At 45.5% G+C, this 26,020-nt stretch overlaps 1 protein-coding gene across 2 annotated transcripts in view; it reads left to right on the top strand.

The window, feature by feature from the left end:
* GALNT16 (polypeptide N-acetylgalactosaminyltransferase 16) overlaps window positions 1-26,020 on the top strand; it is an 80,348-nt gene that overhangs the window by 8,686 nt on the left and 45,642 nt on the right. The window lies entirely within an intron of this gene.

A 26,020-nucleotide genomic window follows, 5' to 3' on the forward strand; every position in this document is an offset into this window, starting at 1 on the left:
CTTTGTTTAAAGTAGCAGGGAGAGAGAAAGCAACTGTGCTGAAACATGCATCAGCCATTTTGTGGGCCTGGGAGGAAAAAAAAGGAATGTTTTTCTTGCGTTTTTATTTTGGATAAACTGAATCCTGAAACAGCCAGGGCTTGGCTGGAAAAGTGCTCCTACCCAATGAAGGTGTCTTCAGAGGTTCTCTGAAAAAGTCTTCCTGCAGGACAAAATTGGAAAACACTGATGCTTTCCATCTGCTCGCATGCTGAGTGCCCTGAACAAAGTATTTGGTGCCAGAAAGTCTCATGCTCGGTAATGCCATGCTGTACCTTTGCGCCTTTTGGTATCAAGTAAGCAATAAAAAGCCTAATAAATGAGGAAGAGCATGCAAGAGCTGCAAAAAGCAGTGCAGCTCCTTGGGTAACTGGTGACTTAGTCTCTGAGCGTGGGAACAGGGATACAGTAGCAGTACAAATGGAAGCCATCACATCCCCACAATGAAGTGTAAAAAATTCTGTGCTTCCTATGTTTCCCCAAGTAATTTTCAATTGTAAAAATTAATAGTAAAGTACTGAGTTAGGAAATGTGAATGTTGCAAGCGCTCACTGCAGACTCCTGATGCTGTATTTCCCAAGTGTTACAATGTGCATGTGATTTTTGGTTTGTTTTTTTTTTTTCTTCATACCTTTCTGGGAGATTTTTCAGACCTAGTTATGTGGTAGGAATTACTAGCTACACCAGGCTGTTGGTGGAGTAGGCTGTATGTGTTTCCTAACCTTCTGAGATGTCTCAGTTTGGCTGAAGTACCTGTTTTATGCCTAAAGATAGGGCACAGCCTCTCAAAGTGATCGCTGGGTGACTTGATAGGGGCTGTGATAAACAGGTAGGGCATAACACTATCCCTGGCATAGGGACGCTGAGTTGCCACATCCCTGCTGGTGCTACACTTGCTTCTGTAATGTTAAGGCTCTTGGGTTTGTGTTCGGGAACAGCAGAGCCGGCTCTCGTGGCAGTACCAGATGCAGGCTGGGGTGAGCGCGGTCATGTTTCTCCCATTGCTCGGAGTGCAATGTGGTGTTTATACTGAGCTTGGGTTGGCAGCAGAAGGATGGATGCTCAGCAATAAGGTAACCCTTTCAAAAAAATCTGTCGGAGCAAATCTGAGCAAACTTGGCGTCTGTTTGCATCCTCTCTGCGGTCGGGTGGTCTAAGTCTGGTTGTGCCGTGCCCTGGAATGCCACGTTGCTGTGCCGTGCCTGCTAACTGAGCAGCTCTGTGGGGCGCTTCCAGTCTGTGCTGGGAAAACTGGACCACACTGCCTGGGCACTCCTGAAGAAATTTTGGGAAGAGCTGGGAAATCAGCGTTCTTTCAGGACTAGCTGTGGATCCGTCAGGTCAGGCGATGATGAGATGCGGTCAAGTGAGGTCTAGCCTCGGAGAGGCTGCCCAAGCACCCATCAAAAGCTCCCTTTGGCTGAGTGTGAAAGGGTTTTAAGTCAGCAGATGGACTGCGGGCTCGGGTCAGGTTCTTGAACAGACACAAAGCTCATGCTATGTGTTAGGTGAGCCGCGAGGAGGTGGTTTACAGTGAAAGTGAACACTGTCCTTACAGCGCAGGATACAGATTGAGTCACATTGGGTAGTAGGAAAAATCTGCTGATCTGCTTGCATCACTGAGCTTCCAGCGTTATTAAAAATAATCCTTAATTGTAAATTATTTACTCATTAATTTTCTTGGGCCCAAAGCCTCACCTTCAGGAAAGATGTGCTGGAGTTGAAGGGAAACATGGTGGAGTGATAACAAATGATTGTGTTTGGTAGGGCTAATGTGAAAAATAGGTTATTTGCTACATTCTTCTTTCTGCTGCTGTTCAGCTGTTAATTGTCCATCTCTGCCCTGCGTGGCTGGTACCACTCTGACCTTTGCTGCCCCTTGTACCTGTGAATCAAGCGGGCTATGTGAGTGCTCCTGCCACCCCCTTGGTTTTGGCTGCATTAGTCTCGGCATGGCAATGCCACGGCAGTGGAATCCTCTTGCCCACCGCCGGCATCCTTGGGGCAGTGGGTCTCACCAACTCTCGCTTGCACTTACTCACTGAGGAATTGGCAGGGACGGTGTACTGCGGGGACCTTGTTAGAGGCGTATGATATGTGCAAAGCTGAGCCCTTTAAATCTTGGTGCCCTAGTTAACGGGGATTTAGTCCTCCCAACCTGTCACAGACCATCTCATTTTTCCTCCTCTTTCTTTTTAGTTAGAGGATTATAATTGTTGCATTGAGCTTAAAGGGGATTGGACTGCTCTGTATCTTTCTTCTGCTTTTCCCCAATATCTCCTAAAAGACATCATAAAGAAAGGCCAGGAATGGATAAACAGGTATTAGCACCACTACAAGGGTGGAAGAAGGGGTGAGAAAATTCTCCCTAACCTATGGTGCCGGTGTTCTTGCAGGGTCTGCACGGGATGCTCCGTGACCTCCTGAGCTGTGGCAGCTCCCCGGCACACTGGCGTTAGTCCGTGTCCCCACATCGCCTGGTGCGCAGGAGGAGGGACTCCTGGCAGTCAGTTGGGCAGGACCAGCCCCAGCAGGAGGGGAACTGGGTGCATGAAGGGATCTTCTTCTTATTCTTCTGTGCCTCCTGTACCTTAGGAGCCTTGTAAAGTGTTACTCTAGTTCCCCAGCTCATGAGTGTGCAAAAGGAACTTGCTGCTGCCAGTGGGTTGCATGTTCAGAAAACCCAGTACGCAGATGCACTCCGTTCCTTCAGTTGGGCTTCCGCAGAATCCAAAATGGTAACATCTAAACTTTAAATGAAGTATCTTGCCTTTTTTTTTTTTGGGGGGGGGGGGGCAGGGAGTAGGTGAATGGTGCTGTTCAGCATGGAAGAGTCCTTAGAAGTGTTAGAGAGCAGAAATGCAGGGTGACTGTTTGAACTCCCTACTTTATATAGCAGTGAATCTGAGAAATTAGGAAATAGTGCCGCCCATCGCATTTATTAAATGTCCAGGAATTTGCTAAACTGAGTCTTGTGACAGGTTCATTAAGACTAAGTAAATTTTGAGGATCCCCATTACATCATTACTTTCCTTGTTTTCTAGCTTTCTGTTAATGCTTTTATAATTCCACTAGAAATACACCTCCCACTGCTATATTTAACTTGCTGGCCCTGTTTGAAGCTTTAGTTGTGGTTCTCACCATTGTCAGTGGCAAGGACAGCCATGAAGCATGTTGCCAGAAGGTTATTTTGAATCATTAAAGGCAATTCATATCTTTCCAGTCTTGAGTAGGTGAGTTGAATTTGAATGGAAAATATTTCTATTGAGATCAGAGTTTGCTTTAAGTTATCGGTTCAATATTTTTCTTCCCCAGGTAAATGTCCCCATCATTGTCCCATATATGATAGGGGTAAATTTAGGTGCATTTTGGTCATTGCCTGTCAGGTGGGGGCCCTTTGAGAGTCAGATGCTGCTTAGCCTGGGGTGGGCTCAGCACTCCTGCAACGCCGGGGTTGGATCCGCACTGGGTCGCGATCAGGGTGACTCCAACCATTACCTGGGTCTGCTTGGCGAGAGCTGGGTGAGTGTTGGCAGTGTGCTGAGGGTTCAGGTGCAAAAGGAGAGACGTGGAGAGAAGCTGTTCTTCATGAAAACTCGGCCGGCTCCAGCAGCTGCCAGCCTTTCCCCTGCTCTGGCTGTAACTCGGTGCCAGGGGAGCGCATAGCCTGGCTCACAGCTGGAAGTGTATCTCCGCAGCAGACTCTTTCTGTACGTGAGGGACTTGTTTTGGGGGTCTTCTGGGACAGGAGGGCAAGGCAGGGAGACTTGTTGAATAATAAACTGTTAGGGGCTGCCACAAGCCTGCCTGGAGTTACCCAGTCATCTTGCCATCCTTTTCTGAGCAATTTGCACATCAAAGTTACGCAGCCTGAGGTCTCCCGTATGTCTTGCTCCTGGCCCAGACCTCACATTGCGTTGCTCCTGATTGTCTGCAGATCCCTCCTTGTAGGGGTGTTTGGCTATCCAGACTGGGGGTCTTCTGCGCGTGGTGAAATCTGGACAGAAAAGACAGCCTCTGTCCCTGGGATTTATAATCCCCGCAGATGAGTAAAATAAAGGGCTGGGGCTAGAAAGCATTCTTTTCCCAGTTTCCCTGATGTAGAGCCGAGATTAAGCCTCAATCTCTGCTGATAGGAAGGGGAAAAACAAAAGAAAAAAAGATATGTTTGTTGTGCAGATCTGCTAACCTCTGGTTATTAACGCTGATTAAAGTACCAGTGAAGCCAAGGCAGCCTGGATATTAACAGTATACCAACATGAATTCAAAGAACTTGGTACTGGTTTCCAGCTACTACCCAGAGATGATTAAAACTCAGTTTGTCCTGTGGTAGCTGCTGTTGTTACTGGCCGTACCTCATTCTTGTTAGGGTTTCACACTTCACCTTGGTAACGTATTTGGACCACCTCCCCACCCCTCGTAACTTCTGTGGTCGGTGATGGGTTGGCCACCTACAACCACTTTGGCACTTAGTGTCACCTGAGGGGGCTGGGACATCTTGTGGGGGAATAAATTTGGCTCCTGGCTGGGGGGGGTGGTGGTGGTGGTAAATTCTCCTCCCCCAGTTATCCCAAGTGCCAGCTCAAGTTTTGGTGTGCATTTGTTTCTGTGTGTTCATTTGGGGGAAGAAGCAGCATTTGAAGATAAGCTGCTGGGAGCGGGAGTGGGGAGACAGGTTAGAAAAAGCTTCTAAATGATTCCTGTACGTGCAAATGTTAATCATTAAACCTGTTGCTGCTTAACAGCATGACTTCTCGTGGTGATAAGCTGCCCCTCCAGGCTGAACAGGAATAAATCTGAGGGTGTTTGCTGAGCTGTGGGAGCTGGACTTCAGCCTCTCCCACCTCAGCCCTGATACTGAATGGTGTTTAAACGCTCCTTAGCAGGCTGTGGTGGTGACCCGTGTGGCAGTGGGGCTCCTTGGGGCTGCTCTTCTTCAGTCTTAACGCTGCCTTCGGAGAGTTAAATTCTCAGCTTAATCAGGGTAAAGTGAAGTTCCTCATGTTATGTTGTTTTCCATGCCGAGTGACATCCGTAACCAGCGTCTGGATTCTAGTTCTGTGCTCAGACCAGTAACCTGTGCGATTTGCTCTTCTGGGGGAAAAAATACACTGTAGGCACTTTAGTCATTCTCTCTGCAGAAAAAAGAGTGTTTTCATCTCGGAATACACTCCTGGCATTTGTAGTATGTACTCGTTTTTTGTCTTGTGTTCTTTAAGCAGATAGATAACAGCAATGTGAGTGCCTGCATTCTGAAATGCTTATATGCCTGTCCGGTGGCACGTGGCACAAGTTGTAATGGGCAATACCATCTGACTGGGCATATGGCCTTTTTGCCACAAGTTATTAATGGTCAAACGCAAGAGCAAACATTAGTATTTGCTTTTGTAGGAGCAGAATTTTACAAGGGAGAATTCAGCTGGTTGTACTCATTTCCACCCAAATAGGAGTCTGAATGTAGGCCATCTGCTGCTGCTACTGCTCACCCCAGTTTTGTGTCGAGAAGGGGTACTTAACTAGTTCAGACTCTAGCAGTCTGGACAACATCAGCTAGACGATGAAAAGTTACAAACGGGTGACTAGGCCTTTACTCCTGTTGTTTTGGCGAGTGGTGTTGGGTAATATTTGTTGCTAGTAATTCTGTAATGCAGGCAGGGGAAACTTAGCAGTCTAAGGCATGAGGGCCCTGGGGTATAGCCTGTACCTGAGCTGGATAACCCACTCTGCAAGCCACGCTGGAGACCATCTCTCCTGATCAGAGAGGTGAGGAGCAATGTTTCTGGGGCAGCAGCAATATGCCACCTCAAGAAAGCTCCTAACAGCCGCAAGCAACTCTAAGTCCCTAGGGAGGTCTGTCCTGTTTGACATAGACTTGCTATTGCTTCTTGAACGTCTCCATACGGCTCTATGGGATTGGGACAGAATTGGTTCTACAGAGTGGCTCTGCGCTGTAAGCAGAAATGGGTTCTTTGGAGTTACTTGAGGGGAAAAAATGGCCACAATAGACTGAAAACCCTGATGATCTAAAGGCAATACCTTTGCTCCTGAGAAGGGTGAGTGGAAAATCCCCACCTGTTTGGTAGGGCCACTCGGGCTCCCTGTAGGTTGTGCTTCCAGAAAAACTATTTGCAATTCTCCTGCCAGTTCAGTACCTCCAGCATTACCAAAGCACGTGTGAAAAACAACCGCATCGGAATGTCTTCGATGTCATTTAGAGGGCAGCTCAGCTATCTGTCCTCCGGACAGACACCAAGTCTGGCAAGGAGAAAGGTATTTACGCTGTGCTTTAGTAGGTGTTGACCTAAAAGAACTTGTCTCTGTGCGTTTCTCAAAAACTTGCTAGTTTAAAAAAATCTGTCTTAGCTTTTGATTAAATTGGTTTGGTGCATTTCCGAAAGTGTGAAGGTGATCGGCAATATTGTCCTTGGTTTGCTGAACTAGCTTATGTGAATGTGGAGGAGCTTCCTTGGTGCTCCCTGTGGATGAGAAAGGCATATGAAGAAGCACGGGGTGCAAGGACTTTTGTCTTGAGTATGTGCTCCTAGTGTAGGGAGGGTGTGGAAGTATTAAAATGTATTTTAAACATTTGAATGTTTGCTGAAATGTAGACTCTTAATATTGTCGTTCTTACCTTGTCACTTCAGCTATTTGAGTTTATTAGGAAGGAAGAAGTTTTGTGGTTTCTTTTTTTATTTCCTCTTTACACATATGGTGGTGTTTGCGTCAGTCACAGAAAGTGGAGGTGTTAAAATAACTGTATCATCCAGGCAGCTTCCCCGCAGATGCTGACTGCCTCCTGTAGTAATGGCCCACACTATCTCTTGGAGCCTCTTGCTTGTTTGGGGAGGTACAGAAACCATCTGATAGCTCTTTCTTCCCTCTGTCCCATTAAATAGGTTGACAATATAATATGCAGGATGCATAACACTGTGGTTTTAGTCTGTTTTGAGCCAGACTGATTGCTCAAGGTCCAAAACCAGAAGGAAAGATTAAGGATGCTGGGGTTATAGAGTAGGATTTGATGTCACTGGGCTGGAGGTGGCTGCCCTTTGCTGTAGAGGGAGCTCGGCCACAACCCCTCCTTTGAAGAGGTGTGATTTGGGAGGAGAGGACTGCTGTTAGAGAGGCTGTCTGCTCCTCCAGAGCTAATTTAACAGCCTACCTCCCATTCAGGCAAGGGAAATGCCATCAGTGGAATTTTTCCTATTGTATTAAATGACCTGGCTGTATGTCATGGCCTAATGGTGTTACTGCAGAGAGCAGCGGATAGAGGAAGATTTTCCTTGAACATTTTCTTTGCTGCGTGGGAAAGGGGCTACTCCCATCTGATTCAGCTGCTAGGCAGCCAGATTTCTCTCTGCTGGTCAATAAACAGAAACTGCTGTTTTATGCACCAGAAACTAGGGTACTGGCTGCTATAGTTATGACTTAGTTTCTAGTGTCAGATTAGTTAGGACTTAGATATTGCACCAAGCCAAGGATCTATCTACTAAAGATGTTCAGGCTGAAAGTGAATCTGTATTTCTATGTTAAACAGATTTGTAGCGGCATCTGTTCTGCCCAATGGTTTTTACAGGGGAAACAGTCCAGAGACAATAAGATTGAGACACTTCAGTTGGTACTTTTGGTAATAAATATTTTTTGCATTGATGCGTCTGGTGCACTTGACTCTTCAGAAGTGTGGTAAGTGCTTAAGCATCTTCTTTTACAGATCAAGAGTCTGACGGAGGCTCAGAAAGGTTAAAGTCTTGATTTACACTGATTGCTCAGGCCCCATGGACTTTCTCTTTGAATGTCTTTCCCACCGGGCATTTGACTGACATCCCCTTCCCTAGAGCTTCAGTGCACGTGCAAGTAGTTATGGCTCTTTTGCGGGGAGGGGAGGTGGATTAAGGAAAAGCGAGGTGAACGTACCCTGCTGATGCACAGTGCCAGCATGTTTTGCCCCCCAAGGATGACGCTTCTCCTCTTGGAGTGTCTTTGGGATGCAGCACTGAGAGTGCTCCGCGCTCTGTTTGCAAGTGTGACACCCTGCAGTGCTGCAAGGTGAAGGCCCTTGTAATGAGTGGCTTGAATGAGGCAAAGAGTAATGAGTTGTCCAGGGATGGTTCATTGGCTCGTGCCTAGCAGAAGGAAAAGTGTCACTGTGATTTGTGCTTACCTAGCTACGCAACTGAATTTTATCCTTGGACTGGGTTCCTGGTTTAGACAAAATCCTTCGGGTGAAACGCATATCGTTTGCACTGGGTTCTTAATTAGAAGAATTCATCATAAACGTGGGCATCTTTCTTGCGTTAATATGGCAGGGGATAGAGATTAATTACATCAGCAGAAATGTGTCTGTTGTTGTTTACTATTTCTATGAAATGTGGCAGTCCTTGGTGTCTGCAGACAGAGATGAGGTTCCATATGATAATGTTGTGCTGCCACTATTATGCTTTTAATTATTTAATGAATTACTGACTTTTGAGTTGAGGTAGCTCTGCAAGGCTTGCTATGTGCTGATCAGGAGATGCTTAAAACTTGCATATTCAAAAATTTCTAGATCTGCAGTGATAAAGGGGGAAAATCATGGCATGTTTAAATTTTTGATAGCAGCCCTCTCCTAAAATATCTGTGTTCTCCTCTCCCATACTGCCGCTAGCAAAGGAAGGGGTAGATGGCACGGAGATGAGATAATTTACTATGATAATTTCAAAATTAATGGCTTAGTTTGGGGCACAAGTAGATCTTGCATCCTGCTTCTCTCCCCTCTGTCCTCCCTCAGCTGGCCAAGGGATGCCATTTCGAAAGTGTCCGAAGAAGAGAAAGTCCATTGGCTATGCAAATCTCAAGAGTCGGAGATTAAAATTGCTTATTGGGTTCCTCTGTGTGAAACCTAGCTTCCAGCACCAAGGATTAATTGCTTACATTCAGGTTTTGAAGGGTCTGTGTCTTTCGCAGAGAATAATGCAAGAACATCTGGCTGGCTCCAAAGCATGTACACATTATTTGAAATGCTTGCTGGTGGGGTGCAGCAGGGCTCTCCTCTGAAGCGAGCAAGAGCAATTAGACCACTGGAGAGTTGGTTTTGGTGGGTTTTTTTGCCAATAATCTCCATCTATCTTCTCGGGGAGATTTTCCTTTAACTGGTTTGTCTCCTTTCTTCCTCTCCAGATGGATATCATGGTATAAACAGATTGCTAAGGAGAACTGTTTCTGTCCCCTACCTAAAAAGGAAGGGAATGTATGGAGGCTGTCTCACAGAGATGAGTTTTGAGCCTTCTTTTAACTTGGCAAAGACTTTGCTCTCACCCCAGGAGCCTTGAGGAGCAACTCTGGTGTGGCAGGCAGAGGCAGAAAGGGAAGCCCGCATAGATGGCTTACACGAAGAACGGACAAAGTGTGTTTTGATAAGATCAGTGCTGTAGCAGTTGGGTACACCTATACTGTACTGGGCCGAATCCCACTCCGGCTCTCACAGTACATAAAAGTTGTGATTTGCAGCTGCTTCTGTCCTCTAAGCACAAAAGCTAGGTGATCAGTGGTATTACTAGAGAGGATATGAGCGTTTGTCCATGTGTTTAATTAAGACCTGCTCTTCAGTGTGTGATTTATTGCAGATGCTCTCTGCACACTTCTTGCGCTTTTCTTTTGGGATTAAAGTGCTAAGCACTCTTCTTTATCCCCTTGTCTTCTGTGCTCTCATGTCATGAGTTAGGGATGAAAGTGCCTCCTTTGCTAAATACCATCTGGTGGAAGATTGATTTATTTGAGTATGAGGTTTTTCAAGTTTAAGTGGACGTTAAGTTGGATTTTAAAGAAATATCTCAACATGAAGAAGGGTAGAACAAGCATTTCTGCCTGTCCTTGTTCTCAAGTGTGCAGTGCCCATCACTCTTGGAAGAGGAACAAACTGTTGTGCAGTTGTTAAGATGCTTGAAGAGTCGCTGACCTGTGGGGCTGTGGTGCCTTCTCTGTCCAGAAAAAAAACCCAGAATAGTTTCTGTGCAGTTCTTTAAATGTCTAGCTTGCAGTTTGGGGGCCCAGACATGAATGATTTTAAGAGCTGTCACATGTCTGAGGACAAGAGTTACAGACCTTTAGAATAGATAAGAATTTAGTTAAAATAGATAAGAATTTACTGACAATCCATAGCTTATTGGATTCCTCCATGTAAAATCTCATGTACAATACTGAAGATTAATTGATTAAACTCTTCTCTAGAAAAGTTTATTCTTTAAGATGTGGGTAATGTAACATTGCCTTACTGGCTCAAAAAAAGCATAAAAATAGGAGTTTAAAGTGGCAGTTGCCAGGCAGATAATATTGTTATCTGCTTTTAATTATAGGACAATATTTTCCTTAAAAAAACCCCAACAACAAAACATGAATCCAAGTCTTTTGTATCCTTATGGTGAATGGAAGCAGTTAATTAAAATAAACACTTTGGGTTTGAGATTTGCAAGGTCTTTCAGATGAAAGACTTAGGTAGACCTGGAAGTAGGTGTTTTATGAAGCTGTTTCCTGCTTTGCAGTTCTCCCTTTGAGCTGAGATGGAAAGGAGGTGTTAATCACTTCTCAAGGGCTCTGCAAGACATTGCTGCCGTCTTGTGAACATCATTGATTGTGTCCTTCAAAAGATCTTGCTAGGGCCATGCAGCTGGAAGAAGGGATGGACAGCTGTGGTAGCTTGCTAAAAGAAGCAAGAATATTCGATTTAAGAGCCTGCAGGCTCTTATTACTGCTCCTCTTGCTCTGTTAAGGCACTAATCTCGTATTTTGCTCTGAAGGTTACCGTGAACAGCTATGTCATTCCTCCAGATTTTCCCCAGTAGGGACAGTGCTTGGGAGGTCAAGAAACAGAGGAGGAACTAGTCTTACCGAGATGTCCCTCCAGCTGTCTGCAAACGGTGCTTGTCTTTCCTTGTCCCCGGGCAGTGCCTCCCGTCTGGGCTGTGAGAGAGGCAGGGGACGGGTCGCGAGGGGCCTGGGGGCAGAGGGGTCGTCTTCCAGTCACTGGAATGAGGAGACACTGAGGGACGCGAGGTGTGTTTGGAAGGAGTGCAGGGGAAACGGGAGGATCGAAAGCCGTGTTGGACTCCACCGGACGCTGGCTGTGGCCCCTGAGAAAAAGCATTTTTGCTCTGTTGCCTCTGATGTTTGTACGAGGTTAAAGCACTTGGGTGGAGGTGAAGATGCCATTCCGGGAGTGTTTTGCTTCAGATGGGTTGACTGCAAAGAGAATTCTTGTTGTTAGCCTAGTATTAACTAGGGGCTATGACAGGGATGATGACTCTGTCACTTGCCTGGTAGCATGGAAGTATGCAGTGAAGGGTAACATTAAGTCATTATCAACTAAAAGAAGCTGAGGGAGTTCTTTTCCCTCTTGGTTTAAAACTTGTTGCTTCACACAGATTACCACAGTGCTCTGGGAAGAGGTTGAAGGGGTGAATTTGTGTAGGAAAACAGAGGATGGGAAAGGGTGTCTTATATATGCTTTTCCCACTTGCTGCTTCCCTCCGAAATTTATCAGTCATTTGGGAATTGGTTCTGGCATATTGCTCTTTATAATAGGAGGAGTCTGTTAAAGGTGTATCTGATGGGTGACGAAGTACTTGTATGAGCTTTCGTCTGTTAAGATGTTTTTGGGTTAAAGATGGTCATTTGCTGGGGCGGTTGCTGCACCCCCAGCTCCAGTTCAGCACTGAGCAGAGGGACTGGGTGGAAAGGTGCCGTTCGGACTAGTGGCCCTCAGTTCAGCTCCAAGGGCTGCTGGAGCAGCCTTGCTGGAAATATCCTTGCGGTTTGAGCCACTGGCTTAAATGCTGTCTCCATAACCCAGAGAGTGAATATTAACCTGGACATAGAAGAGTCTCACGGCCTCTGACTCAGTGCATCTAAGTGACATGGAATGGGGATAGCTTGCAGAGGGCCAGGCAGGATGGATAAAGGAGGTTAATTTGGAGGGGGCAATGTGGCAAGATAGGACCAACTTTGTTTCCGTGTGCTTTTTCCTCTGTGCTCTAGACTGCAGAGAACAGCAGCTGTTTAAACATCCCTGTAGACTTTCCTCACTTTCAGATGAGGAAAGAAAGGAACAATAATTTTTTAAGAAACCTGAGGTGTGGCTATGTGCACAGTTTCTGAACTGAGTTGTCTGGGAGATGTGTATGTGTAATTTGTGTGGGTGTATACTGGCAGCCTTGAGGTTCATGTTGCAGACCAGCTATGAGTGCATGCTGTAATGATATTTTAATTGTGATAACTTCTGGAGACTTTTTTTCAGTACAGAGGATTTTCACCATCTTTGTACTTATTCTCCTGTTTTGCTCAAAGTAGTAATTCAGATCTGGTGTTTCTCCTACTGCTCTGAGTGGTACCAAGCCATTTGTCCTCCTGAGCAAAACCATCGGAGGTCAGAGGGATGCCTCCCTGTATCTACCAAGGGAACTGACATACCTACCTAATAAGAGACCAAACCTGATCAGTTTGGCTGGTGCGCTTCTGTCCCCACCAAGAAGAGGTCCATCTTGGACACCTTTAGTTTAAAAGTCCTAGAGCTATCCTGCAGAAAGGGCTGGTGGCAGGCGGCTCCAGGACCCATCTGCCTGCCTTCCTCTCAGGTTCCTCTTGTGTGGGGCATCCCTAAGCAGGACTTGGGGCATCCAAGAGCTGGGGACAAGCCAGGTTACAGTCCCCTCCTGTGTGAGGGTGGGCTTGCCCAAGACGGGATGACTCTGATGAAGTCACCAGGGCAGCAGTGACTTGCAGCAGGTAGAGCCCTCTTTAGCTGGAGGTGATCTCTCAGCCTTGCAGCAGAGGCTCCACCAGCAAAAACTAGTGAAGCACTTTCAACTCCATTGATTAAAACAGCAATAAATGAGCATTTGCTTGTGATGGCTAAGTGAAGTTGTAGTACCTTGTCGTGGTTTAACCCCAGCCAGCAACTAAGCACCACGCAGCTGCTCGCTCCCTGCCCCCCACCCAGTGGGACGGGGGAGAAAACCGGAAGGAAAAAGGTAAAACTCGTGGGTTGAGATAAGAACAGTTTAATAGAACAGAAAGGAAGAAACTAACAATGATAATAATAAAATGACAATAATATTAAAAGGATTGGAATGTACAGAACAAGGGATGCACAACGCAATCAATTGCTTACCACTCACCGACTGATGCCCAGTTAGTTCCTGAGCAGTGATCCATCCCCCAGGCCAACTCTCCCCAGTTTATGTACTGGGCTTGATGTCACACAGTATGGAATATCCCTTTGGCCAGTTTGGGTCAGCTGCCCTGGCTGTGTCCCCTCCCAACTTGTTGTGCCCCTCCAGCCTTCTTGCTGGCTGGGCATGAGAAGCTGAAAAATCCTTGACTTGGTATAAACACTACTTAGCAACAACTGAAGAAAACATGAGTGTTACCAGCATTATTCTCATACTAAATCTAAACCACAACGTTATACCAGCTACTAGAAAGAAAATTAACTCTATCCCAGCTGAAACCAGGACATATCTCAACCCATGAGATTTTGTTAGATGTTTCACTGTTCCCAAGTTAATGAGCCTCCTTGAGATGGGTATCTCTTTTCTCTTGACACCTATCATCATGTCTCAGACCTGGCACAGTAGGATTTGAACTGTGTGACACTGGTTAACGCAGAGATATAGATTGCTATTGCATTACTTTCTCCACGGTGCATGGTCTGTGTCAATTGTCTCTCTCCAAAGCAGCCATTTTTGAAGCAGTCCATCACATGCTACAATTTTGCTTTTGGTCAGGAAGATTGCTTACTTTTCTGCAAAGAGAAACGTGATTTCTTCCCTAATCTATGACTAAAGATCAGTGGACTTTTGGAAGATACCTGTCTACTTTCCTTTAACAAAATTATTCGTTCTATTGCTCCTCATGACTGACAGATACATATCAACTCCAGGCCTTTAGCATCTCAGTACAAACCTCCACTGCCTGCACCTAAGGACTGATTATTCATTTGCAGGAACAGTACCAGGCAGTTATCTTCTGTGAACCAGCATACAGAAATGGGTAGTGTGCAGTCCTAGCAAATCAAGAGGATGGGTGTGCAAAAATTGCTCCATTTTATGATGGATGTGCCTTACAAAGATTTGATGCTGTGAGACAGTTTTCTATTGTTTAACTTAACTGCTGGTTTCTAATGAAGAGTGTGCTGCTAAGCTCTTCTGCTCCATCTCGTTGGGGCATTGGTTGCTAAAGGGTCAGCTTTCCTGAACTACCCAAATGTACCAAGTGTTTGGCTTTTTTAAAAAAAAAAAAAAAAAAAGCCTCTGGAAAAAGGATACCTTTTTTTTTTCTGCTTCTGGAAGGATTCTCTCTTGGGTATCTGTGACTCTGAACATGACCACAGTTAGTTATATTTGGGGGGTGGGAGGTAAATGTCTGGCAATCAACTTGTTTCATCTCTTTCAGATTCTTTGGAGTAGCCCGTGAATGACATGCGGAGAACCAAGCTGTTGACCAATGTGTGTTGATATGGCAGGTCTGGAAAACACCCTTATGATAGTTGTATTAAGGCTTCTGTAGATCATTACCAGACCCTGGAAGTAAACTCTAGCGTTGAAGGAAAAGTTGGCTTTACATTATTTGTGCTGGTCTTGTAAGTTGATTTTGGCTGAGCTGTTTAGGGGAGAAGCTGAAAGTGGATGCTCGTAACAATCTGATGATTGTTCTGAGAAAAGTTAATCACAAGAGCTCCCCGAGGAGGTAGGGAGGTGCAGTACCATGGTACTCATCAGCGTGGGTAGGTAGCAACACCGAGCTGGGTGCAGGCATCAGAAATGGCTCTGGTGAATGAACTGGGTAGAGCCCTGCAATCACATTGGGGTGTGAGGCAGGAGCTGAGCATCTCCTCTCAGCACCCTGCTCCCAGGCTCTGCCACATCCGCAGCACGCCGCGAGTATTAATTTCCTTCTTGCATAACTGGGAGCTGGCTCTACACTGGATAAGAACCTAGCTTTAAAAAAAACAAAAGCAACAAAACAAACTAAAAATTACTATGGTATTGCTATGGTAACAAACATCTAGAAATGCAGACAGATCTCTGTATCACCTGCAGGCTTGGGCTTTATAGCCTGTGCCCTGGTGGTTGCATATGCAATCAGAGACAGAAATGATGCTGTAAAGGGAAACAGCAGCGGGTTTATGATACCTTGGGATCTTTCCAAATATGAGACCTACTGCTCCCTCTGCTTGAGGCAGGCTAGGAACAGTTGCAGGCTGTTGGTGCGTGTCTGTCACTGCCTGTTCGCTACCCACCCAGGCAATGAGAGATGAGGGGCCAAATGCACTTCACAGCACTGTTACAGCTGAGCAGAAATGGCCGATTATGGGATCAGTGCTGGAACATTCTGCAGTTTGAGTGTAAGAACACCTTGGCCTCTCATCAGGTTTTTGGGGGGCTTTGGCTAGTTGGAGAAGACAAGTTCATTTTGCATATAGTCTATCATTTGCAGCTTCCAGCAGCATATTCAATGGCAAGCCTGCGAGAAGGCAAAGGGAGCTCAGCTTCTTCCCTAGCATGGTGTTCGGTTGTGTGTGCAGTGGCTCTGGTTTTCATTCTTGTTTTCCATTTTCACTCTGTTACGGGCAGCGTTAAAATCAGTGAAGTAGGAGGGGAGGTGCCAGCAGCAGAGAGCTTTGAGTTTCTGGCTGAGATGGAGCAGGTTCTTCCAAAGCACCCCTAAAGCATAGGGTGTCGTGGTAACTCAGCCAGCCATTTTCCCCTCCACAAGCATCTCCTGAAAAATACGGCAGGACTGGGCAATAGGACAGGAGAAAAAGGGAAGGAACTTCTGCCAGGGCAATTACAGAGGTGTAGGGGACCCCACTATAATCGTGGAGGCTGATGTTGGGAGAGAAGACGACCTGTTCTGAGAAAGCCTGGCTTTGAAGAGGAGAAAAGACCTCAAAATGCTGCCACCTAAAAGAGGTCTTGCTTCCCTGCAGCCCTCCCTGAGGGATGATCATGAAAGGATCCTGGCACGTAAAAAGGAAGATGCCTCTGGCTCCCCTTGGGACCAAGTCACAGGCTGATTCTTCCCGACTGCCATTTCAGGCTTCAAATTTGTTGAAGCTACTGACTGTGAGATATCCCTCAGGACTTGATCTGGATGCTTTTGGCATGCCACTTGTTTCTGTTCTACTCTGCATGTGATTGCAGGGAAGCAGGGGAAGAACTCCAGGGAGCTCAGTCTCCTGCATCAGGGCACATGCTGGCATGTAATTGTGTGCAATCATGCCAATTAATGCTTGTAGTGTACATGCATGGTAGAACTAGCTTTGCCTTGACACTTGTAATTCAGGATTGGCCTTTGTGCTGAGTGTTCAACTCTACAACCTTAAATATGCCTTTTAATGTTGGTTTGGGAAGGAAGGGGCAAGGGAGGGAGCTGTATGAAGTAGTATATATATTGACAGACAGTGAAGAGCCCTGTGTCAGCTCATGTTGCTTAAACATCTGCTAATTAGGGAGAAAGATTGAAAAAGGCTGTCCTGGCGATTGGCTGGATCCTGAGCGGTGAACGTTACTCAGTGGGCATGAGAGCTGCTGTGCATGCTCTGGCTCACACCCTGCGGGCGCAGAGATCTCGCTGGCAGCTGCCTTTGTGCTAATCAAAAATAAAATTTGAACCGTTAAACCCATTTAATTCAGTAGGAGGTGCTGCTCTGCTGAAAAGTGTTGCTCATTATTGATTGGCATTGGGTGTGTTGCTGGTCAGACTCCCTTCAGCAGTGGCTGGGATAGCCTGCCCAAAATGGGGCATGCAAGTGAATACACTGCCTGGGTGCTCGTGGTCCAAGGTCCTGCCACGTTCAGACTCATTAGATAGAATACCTTTTACATCCAACCAGCTACAGTAAGAAATGCTTATTCCAGACTGTGTAATGCAGAATTACAAGCTAATTCCTCTTTCACGTTCACCTTTTGTCATTTAAGGATAGGCCTCCCACATCTTGTTCTCTGTCTATAACAGTTCTTTCAAGTTTTCGGTGGTTGGTTTTCTGGTTTGTTTTTTTTTAAGTTTATTTTGTGATATCTTTGGTGCTGTCTGTCCCCACACTTGCAACCACAGCTCTGCTTTTGGTTGTATGATTATTTTTTTTTAAACCTACTTTGAACAAACCTGTCAGCACATTTCTTTGTTCATGTTTGTTCATCTCCATGTTCCCTTCTGGAGCCAGAAATGCTAAAACCCAACAAGAGCGAGCCAGAAATGTGGAGAATGGCTCAGCATCCTTTTGTATTTGGGAGAAAATGAATTGTGTTACAGACTCCATGTCTCTAACAAGCTGTATTGCATTTAACCTTTACCTCGTCATCGCAACCTCCAGCTAGAAACGTATGTATTATTTGTCTTCTGGGTAATGAAGCCTATTTAACAACATATTAGTTAAAATGGTTTCTAAACACAAGCCATTTTCCAGGGCAAATAAAGATTTGGAAGAAGGGGAGGTTCAGTGTGTTAAGCAGTTTGATTTTCCAATAGATAGTATTAAACTCTTGAGTGTGAATGACTGGAAGCTAGTGGAAAACTGGGGCCTTGATGAGTACCGTGTATGTGTGCGTTTCTCTGTTTGCATTTTTGTTGTGGCTGAAATCCTGTCCTGCTGATGTCACCGGGAATTTTACCACTGGATTTCACTGGTAATTTACAGCACACTCAGATTTTTACATTGTGTTCATCTGAACACAAACAAAGCCTCTGTGCTTCATGCTGCTCTCTCTGGAGAAGAGAAAGCAGACCTCACTGAGCAGAGCTCATCCTCGTGAGCAACCCTGTGGTCTTCATGGAGCTGTGACAGGACTGAATGTATCTAGGTTTATTTTTCATTCATATTTAGGAAGCCTGCTGAAGGCCCAGGCAAGATTCTCTGACCATCACAGCACCAGCGGCTTTTTGGAGCTGTGCCCTCTCTATAGTGAAATAAACCTGTGTGGTGAAAAATGCACCTGCCCGGTGCTCCTAGGTGATGGGAGGTAGTGAAGCTGTTACATTGCCCAGAGACATGGACGGAGGTCACTCAGTCCTACTGGTTATACTCAGCTGTCATACTTTGGAAGAGGAGAATTTAATAAAAGCATCTGATGGATCTTGAGAAGGGAAAACTGTCTTCCTTGACAGCATTGGTTATACTCACACAACACTCCTCTGGGAAGCAGAAGGTTAGGATCACAGCCCCAGCTATCAGAAACAGATGCCCACATTTTTGTTATGACCTGTGCGTGAACTTTGAGTTTGAAAACTTGCTCAGAGAGTGGAAACTGCTGAGCTGGTGGCTGGGTTGTGAGCCAGCCAGCCGTGGCGGGGGGGCTGTCAGGAGTGCAGTCTTTGCGTGGTGTGAGGAAAGCGGGACCGCACTGCAGGGCTCTGGGAACTTTCTGAAAATGGAATTTGGGCAAAAACTCACTAGTTGGATATGTGGAGAAAAACATCAGCCATATCTTTTAATAAGTGAACTCAAAACCAGCAGCTCCCAAAATCTGCCTGATTGGACTTACGGTTTAGCCAGGCCAAAACCAGCTATAGCCCAAGGTTTCTGTAGCGGTGTTATTGCTGACCACAAACATTCAAACGTTACTTGATTTGAAAATCAAATTTTGTGCCCTTTATCTTCACCTTCTGGGTTTGAATTTCTAGGTACCCACCTTTTTCTCTTCTGCAACTATGAAGGCAAAAAATTACCTTCTCAAAAGAAAAGCTGTGAGTTCTCCTAACATCATAACCCGGGAGCTGCATCTTTATGAGATGACCTTACGAGAGTTGCAACAGAACTGTGAGCGCTGTGTGTGCGGAGTCAGATGATGGCTGCCCTTTGTATTGGATGGGGATTGATAGTGCGGTGGATTTTAAAGATCCTTGCAATCATTGACTTTATTTTGCTGCACTTTGCACCTGCAGAATGAGACAAGTGGCGGTGCGCATGGGGAGAACTGCATTTCCACAAGCAGTGGTTTTGGCCATACCTGTCCCGAGTGTATTTTTGTGATGCCCGCTTCCATGGTTCTGCTCTTCCTTATATGCCCAGCCCTTTCCTGGTTGACAGTGATTAAATGGCAGAGCAGAGAGGCTGTTGAGGAGGCCCCTATTAATAATGTGATTGAAGTCTAAAATGACAGAGGCCTACATAGCGTAACACAAGGGTTTTTTCATATTTGACAGACAGATATGAGCCCATTGCATGATTCTTCATTGGTATGCATCCTTGATTAAATTTGCTATTGGGGAGGTGAATTTAATGCCTTGGCAAATGGAGACCCAAGCACAAGCAGAGCATGGCTCTGAGCATCTTGTCAGTTCAAATTGATTGCTGAGTCCTGGAATTGGAGCAATGCAGTAACTGAAAAATTAATCAATTAAAATGGAATATCATTTGGCTCCTAAACAAAATGCCAACGACCTGCTATTCTCAAATCTTCACTGACAAATAGACATTGAGTTTTTCCACTATTAGAAGACAGTGTTGCATGCTGCAGGGCTGAATGCACGGCAGAGAACATATCTGAGTGAACAAGGTCTTGTGCAGAAGGACTCATTTTTGTAATGAATCATGGATGTATATGCACCATCACTATTTTCAGTACAGAAAGGGTACCAGTACAGTCCCTGGGGATAGATTTCATGGCTTCGGACCTCCAAAATACAAGTCTGCATTGTGAGCTGAAGGTCACTCTTGAACTTCTCTAAGAAACCAGGTCATGATTCAACGGCGGCATGCGGAGTTATATTAAGTCACTCCGTTAAACACGAGTTTGGTTGTTGGTTTACAGACAAGTTGCATTTTCATACTGAGCCTGGCTAACTTGCAGCCAACAGGTCCTGCTGAGAGCCTTTCTGTGTGATGCTCAAAAACTAATGTGAGGAAGAGCTGTGTGGAGCATTGTGGTAAATTACCTGACTCGTCAAGGTTGTGTCCTACCTGGGTGTTATTTTCTGGGAAGACAAGCTCCGTGCAGGCTCTGGGGCTGTGGGCCAGCTTCCAGGAGCAGCGGCACGGTACCCCAGCTGGCACAAAGGCAGGAGTGTGGCTCCCCAAGGCCACTCTGCCGCCCGGCTCACTCTGCAGAATGTGCCGTGCTTCCCACCTGCATGGTGCAGCTATCCATGAGAGGCTGGAACAGGAGCCATCTGGTGATTAACACGGGCAGAGAGGACAGAGTTGGTGCGGAATTGGATAATATTCAAAATCATGACTGTTTGAGCAAGACCCGCTAACAAAAACATCTTAGAGAAAAATCTTTCCTGCCTGGAAGATGGGGAGAAATTCCCACCTCCTGCTGTGGGGCTGGGTTTGTCCCTGGTGGGGATGTGAAATGTCCCCTTGTCTTCCTGGCTTAGCTGTGCATGTGCACAGTATTTCTGTAGAGTGTGAATGTCGGCTAGTTGCAAAACCACACTATTTTATTCTTAATCTTCTAATCTCCGTTTAAAGCTCTAACTCTTGAGGATGAATGATTAAAAAGGTACTTCAGCCTCCTTTCTCTAGCCTTAGCAAAAAGTCCTTACAGTGTGATCTTGAAGGCAAAGAAAATGAGCCCCAAGCTTAATATAATTAAATGTTTTAATGCTTTGGGTGAACAGTGCCCATTCCTCAGTGCTGGCTGACCTCTGCTCATCTCTTAGATAACTAGTTCACTGCTGACTACATTAGCAGCTTATGAGGTCTAAAGTTGCTTTCTCCTTCTCTGTGAAAATATCTGTGGCGGCATCTGTCACTCTAGGCAGTTGTGATTCACTGGGAGGAAAAGGCTGAATGTAGGTCACTCACTTATTTCAAAGGGAATAGATTAGTACATCAGCACGGGAGGCACATTGTGCAGACAGCGTAGGTGGGGGAGTGGGCATAGAGAGACACAATTTATGTGACTGATATGTTTAATGAAGACCTAGACCACCCTCATTTGAACTGTCTTACTGGCTTCATAGGTGCTACCAGGTAATCATGAAGGGATCATCTGTCTTGATACAGAATGCTGTATGTCAGTCTGTCATGATACAGATGCTATAAATCAGGGTTCAGGTAATGCCTAAATGGCCACTGAGCATCTAACACTTGAAGACAAATAACAAAACAGTGTTCCTTTTTGTTCTTTGGTTTAATAATTCAGAATCACTTGGAGACCAGGGACGTTCTTTACATATTTAAATGTCTACGAAGACCGGGATATTTTTCCAAAAGAAAAAATGCAGCTTCCTATAGTGCCTTTTTTAATCTGAAGGACCTCAAAATACACTTTTACAACCTGTGTTATATGTATATGTATATAACTTTTGCAGAGCAGTATTCCTATATACAGTAAGTAACCTAGATGGCTTTTGCTAAGGAGGTTTGCTATGTGATACTAAACAGATGTCTGAATGCAGACAGCTTCATGTCCATGTGACCATTGTTTCTCTGTAAAAAACCTTCTTTCCCAGAGGCACGGTGTCCCCAGCTACCCATTGGATCTCTTTCTGACAATGCTGCTCTTTTGGTGTGGGTGCCAGCATGAACTGCCTAGTCCCTTAGGTATTCAAATAGTGTACTGTCATGTCTTTCTTCTCCCTGACACCAGATGTTGTCATGGATATTTATGGATAGCGAGAGGTGTGCTTGGAAAACAAGTGCTGTTTCAGGGAAGAGCAGCCCCACAGACCTCACACTCCTCTTTCATGCTGGTACTCAGTAATTTTGACGACCATCCCCTCACTATTTTTCAGGGGTTTCTTCACATTGTTTTTCCCCTGGAGAGAAATATAAAAGCATAAAGGTTTCTGTCGGCAAAAATGGCAGTGTTCACGTCACAACAAAATTTGCCAAACAGGGAACAAATGGCTTTACTCTGGATTGTGAGATGAAGATCAAATCAACGTAGAAGCCAGATGTATGTGTGTCTGGACATGTGGGTGTTTATACAAAATCAATGTATGTGAATGTCATAAATATATTAAAACCAAAAATTGTAATATAATTTTTCAATTTTGTATAATGGACATCTGTGTGCATTAGACTTCAAACTGAGGGAAGAAATAGGCCTTGGCAACTGCTTCACCTCATCTGGGGGCAGGATTTCTATGGTTCTGAGCAGTCTCATTTCCTCAGAGCTGTTTGGAAGAGAGTGCCCTCGGGCATCTATCTTTGAAGCCCTTTTGGCTTCCACTGCTTTGCTTTATTCAACACCCCTAAAAACAAAAGACTAGAAAGATGCCCCAGGGCATCATGTCCCCTCCCTCCAGTTATGGGCAATGTCTTCCTGCCTCTGGGCAGCTGGGCCAGAAAACTTTGTAGGATCCAGCCCTTGCTAACTGCTCAAGGCCTATTCAGGATTACATAGCTAGGTCAAAGATCGACGTACTTTATAGAAGTAATCTTCTGCTATATGTTATATCTATATGTTATATCGTCTTGGCCAGCAGTAGAGCATGGTAATAGATAGTATTGTGCACCTGTCACATGTAAAGTTGTATAATAAATTTCAGCTTCTCAGGTCATCATTCTACAATGAATATACATCAGGACTGTATTCAGAGGGGAATCCAAGTTGGCATGATTTATGCATGGATTGCTAATCTACATGGGGGCGGAGAGGGGTTACTTCATGCTGAAGCCAGTCGCTGCATGTGGAAATTACTTGTTTGCATGCAGTGAAACCCTGAGCTCATATAACCACCATGGCAGCAAGTACCCCACGCTCTTTAGGGCTGCTGTCTGCAAAATGAATGAGACTGATGTGTGCTGTAGTGCTGGCGCCTGTGCACTGGGTGTTACTTTTGGCCATCCTCCAGTTGTCAACCCATGCTGCTTTGCATACCTTTGGGACCTGGGCAAAGCGATCCAGATGTGCTTCCTTCTCTTCCCTCTTGTAGACAAGGATGTGCAGGATCAGGATGAAATATCACAAGGAAGATGATTCTCCAGAGCCACTGAAGAGGTGACTAAGTAGGATCATTAGACAGAGGCCACATAGCTGCCTCAGAAACAGGATTGTGAGTTCTTAGACATGAAAGCAAAGAGCTGGGACTGTGATAGGACAGACACCACCTTTCCATATGCTGAGAAGTTGCATGAGGGTAGTGGTGTGTGAAGCTATTGGAGAACCACTGCTCGTGATAGACAGAGGTAGTAACTTAATTGCTCTTGGGGTTTTTTTTTTGCTGCTCCCCCTGTAACCTTCTAACCTTCCCCTGCACTGTTTTGCTCTCTTGTGTTGCCTACTTTCTTCCTGAAAACTGCCCAAAAGACCAGCTTGTCAAACCATGGCAAGTGTGCTTGACAGTTAGTGGCCAAGCCTTGTCCATCAACACACTGTTGTGACCTGTAAGTCAGCAGCATCCTGTTTCTAAACTCTTCACATTAACAACCCGTGTCTGCTTGTGACAGATGTCATAGGAGAGTGTGATGTTCACTTCATCCAGACCGTAGGCAATAACATGGAAAACACTGTGCATCTTCTGTGTCTCTTGGAGCAGGCTCTGAAAGTAGCATCCAAAAATCGATGGGTGTGGGGAGAACATTGCTGTGGAGACCAAACACAGAAAAAGAATAGCTTCTCCTTTCTTATACAGGATTTCCACCTTTTCAGGCCAGATGTTTGAGGACACTTTCCTTGTCAATCTCTGACAAAACTATGAGGGAAGAAGAGAAGAACGAAATAGCAAATGTTTGGTGGAATCCCATGACTTCCTAGCCGTGAGGCAGGGATGGAGAGAAATGGTTAAAACAGGGCTGAAACAGAAGAGAGCAGAGACGCAGTCTTCCAGCGCTGGCAAAGAATTGCTTCTGCATGCACAGAAGGCAATAAATGCCAGGAGACAGTGGAAAAGAATAGGGAGGTGGAGAGGCACCTTGGGCAAGCAGCAGTGCTGGAAAGCAAGCCCCAGCAGACTTTCCCTGCTTCTCACTCCCACCATCCCTTGGCAACTGCAGCTCTGTCACAGGGCCTGGAGAAACCCTGTGAGTTGGCAACTGTGGCATCTTCTCAGAGGGCATAGAAACAGGCCTCTGCTGGGGGCCCACCACTGGTCTCTCCAGCCCAGTTTGGAACTGGCAGCAGGCCTCAAGATTGTCCAGTGTTGATGGCAGTAGAAAATCTTTTGTGACCAATTAGCTGCTGTGGGAGCTGATCAATTCAAGTATTTTTACTGCTTCCTTTGTGTTACTCCAGTTTGTGCAAGCTACAAACAAAACATTCAAATCTGTCTCTGGGCTCCCTTGTCAGCACTTGCACTTCTCAAAGAACAGAGTTGGTTCTATTTAACTGTGGTAATTTTTATTAGCGTTTCATAACAGGAGTTCCATAAGAGCATGGTTCCTAAACCACATTTAAAATGCTTTACACAGTTAAAGCATGAATAAAATAGGCCCGGTGCTGTCAGGCACAGCCTTTTCTCTTAAAGTATTTTGAGCAATTTTTCAGAGACATATACGGACTATTTCATAAGACATAACGAGAGCCATGTGTGCACTGGGATTCCTAAACCCAACTGGAAATACAACACACCCTCTGAAACAAATGCTCTCGGCAACAGGCATTCAAGAGACACTATCTTGCAGGTTCAGCCCATCGAGAGCAGCTTGCTCCCTGGGAGTTTCTTGGGAGTTGCTGCAGCTCTCAGTCCTGCCCTCTCTGTGCCATTTGTAGCCCATCCATGTGCCAGCTTAAGGTTTACAGAGCTGAGCAGCACCTGGCTCTGTAGCATCCTCAAGCACTGCTGGGCTCCCGAGCATCTGATTGCTGGTGGTGGTGCTGTGCTGTCCTGTCCTCTCTGGGACTTGTCTTCAGGTCACTGGGACAGTGTATGGAGCAAGTGGAGTGAGCCCACGGAGAAAAATTTCATGCCGTGCAGGCCACAGCAGCTCCACTGTGGTTTATGGAGGTGGCTTGGCCCTGACCTTTGCTCTGAGGGAAGAGGATTTGCTCAGCCAGCAATGGGTCGAAGCTGGCATTAAACCAGTTCAGAGGGGAAAACTCTGCTGAGGGGGGTTGGACCTGCAGGGCTGGTGGGAGGGAGGTGCTGGCAGGGCTGGAGGTCATGGCAGTGGCAGTATGTGAGGCTGTGGCAGCGGGATAAATCGAAGGGGAGCCTCGAGAGGGAGGAGGGTTTGGTGAGGTTGTTACTCCCTGGCTTGCTTTGTGTCCATATTCATCAATTAGACCTTCCTGGTCAGTTAGTTCTTCCAGGGAAAGACATGTACTGGGGATGGCTTGTGATGATTGATGCTTTTCTGTCCCAGGATTTGACAGAGCTGACATAATCATGAAAATGAGCTTAAAACAAGAGAGAGGCATGGCAGCCCCTTGCTCCATTTGTTGTACTAGCGCTAAACACTTGTAAGAAAGATATGCAAGAGCTGCAAAGTATACGTCCTGTCATATAAAACTGCTGTTGGACTAATTTCACAGTAACTGTAAAATGATTAATTGCACTTACCTTTGAGACTTTTGCATACCTTACTCTAGTTAAGTAATGATTCCTCATGACACCTGTAGTATGGTTATCCTTTTTGAATTTGGCCAAGCTTGCTGTTACCAAAAAATATCTTGGGACCCTGAAGTCCCCAGCTGCTCTGGTTTTAGTGGCTGTTTGCACGATGTTGGAGCTGGTGTGCCTGCGTCTGGTGGCAGACAGTGACAATGCATGGAGGTGAATGGCACTGTCTGTATTATAGTCTTGCTGTTACACAAGTGATGAGCCCTAGAGGAATATCACTGTGCTAATCAAGAAATGAGGCTCTCAAGTTTTCATAGATGTGCATGGCATTAATTTCTTTCCCTTAATCCCTTGCTTATAAAGTTAATTTCACTACTTAAATAATTTCTGGTCTCTTGAACCATGTCAAAACACGAATAAGAACGTCCTTTCAACAGCAGAAGAGCATCTCAGTGAATTCTGTCACTGAAAGGGAAAAGCATATGTGAAAATGAGTAGTGGTGAAATGAGATTAGGAGGTTTACTGTATTTCCTGAAATTGTGGTATGTGAATTGT

Source organism: Aquila chrysaetos, chromosome 2 (genome assembly GCF_900496995.4).
Source record: "Aquila chrysaetos chrysaetos chromosome 2, bAquChr1.4, whole genome shotgun sequence".
Taxonomy (NCBI): Eukaryota; Metazoa; Chordata; class Aves; order Accipitriformes; family Accipitridae; genus Aquila; species Aquila chrysaetos.